The 1485-nt window shown below is 39.9% G+C and overlaps 1 protein-coding gene across 1 annotated transcript in view; it reads right to left on the bottom strand.

Moving 5' to 3' along the window:
- Window positions 1-1485, bottom strand: part of LOC101850389 (COUP transcription factor 2) — a gene marked incomplete in the record, with an annotated part of 68270 nt that overhangs the window by 54403 nt on the left and 12382 nt on the right.

Genomic DNA, 1485 nt, shown 5'->3' with positions numbered 1-1485 from the left:
CCCACCCCCATCTTTAAAAAAACCCAAATGATAACAGTAGGCCCATAGTTTGAAGTACCCACATAAAATATGCAGTGTCTCTAGAGCATTGGATACATCGAGCTTAACAAGGACTAGGGTCAAGAAGATTAAGAACGAATATAAAAAAACAAATCTGTAGACAAAATGGAATAAATAGCCGTACGTAACAACTATTTTGGTACAAAGTAAAAAGATCTACTTCATTTTTCCCTGAAACAACGAGGAAAAAAACAAACTTCATTCGCTAATATTATATACTAACGGGTTTCTTCAGAAGATAACAACTATATATTACCAGAACGTTCACAAAACAACGATGGCCATTTACAACTTCTTTAAAAATGAAGATCTGATCAAAAAAATTGGTGATGAAAATTACAGGCTCGCGCTATTATTTTGAGCAGGTGTTTTACGACACTATCGGCTCTGTTTTGGTCATGTAAGTGCCAGAGAAGTGCTCGCACTGTGAGGAAAGACATAGATCTACAAAAGTTCCAGGAAAAATCGTTTACAGCACGCTGTTCCCATTCACACCTCTAGCTTTGAGCTCCCATTTCTACGCAAAACGTAGACCAAGAGAGACAGGCGGATATATCATGTGAACGTTTTACGGCACTGCAGCACAGTTAAGTCGTATAAGTGCCCCAGATTACATTTGTTTTAAAAGAGTAACAAAAACACAAAAAATAGGAGCGATAAGGATGATAATAGATGTTTGACAGTATAAGAGGAGCACACCACACCAGAGCTCCCACCAACCACCCACGGTGGACATACTAACTTACGGACTGACAAACAAAATAATGAAGCGAAAGATTATTATGTTATTTTCTCTGTCACTGCATTTGCAGTACACAAGTAGAGTAGATCTACGCCAGTGTCATAACACATCGAACCCACTCATTCACAAGATAACCGAGAACTGTAACTTGAGCCCTAGACACAACAGCCTGACCTAACGGACAATGGACTGAAGCAGATCAACTACACGGTTTTGTTTGCCCCTTTCGTTTTTTGTTTTTTGTTTGTAGGCTATGTCACAGAGTGTCTCTGCTGCCCTGACCTCGTGGCCTCCCTGACCTCGATCCCTCGACCTCCAGTCACTATCTACACGTCGTTCTGATTGGTCCCTAGTCAGCCTCGGAACGACGGAAAACAAAGCGTGTGTTATTGCGAGCAAGACAACACGCGTGTCGCTATTCTTTAGGTAATTATTGTGCTGTAGGCCCTGCGCGGATCTGTATTTGAATGACACTGAGGCTTCGCTTCTCAGCACTGATTTGATTGGGAAAAGAATATTGTTATAATTACATATAATAATTATCATTATGTATATTGTTAGTTTCTTTGTTTTTAAAGCATTGATTTAAATATATTTAGTGTATTCGACCAAGAATATTTTTAAAACTTGGGTTACCAAACCAATCGCTCTCCCTCCTACAGCAGAACTTATCAACCCCCCCC

The sequence above is a fragment of the Aplysia californica genome, unplaced genomic scaffold, assembly GCF_000002075.1.
Source record: "Aplysia californica isolate F4 #8 unplaced genomic scaffold, AplCal3.0 scaffold00028, whole genome shotgun sequence".
NCBI lineage: Eukaryota > Metazoa > Mollusca > Gastropoda > Aplysiida > Aplysiidae > Aplysia > Aplysia californica.
Note: the sequence above shows the minus strand (reverse complement) of the source record. Positions and strands in the feature narration are given on the sequence as shown.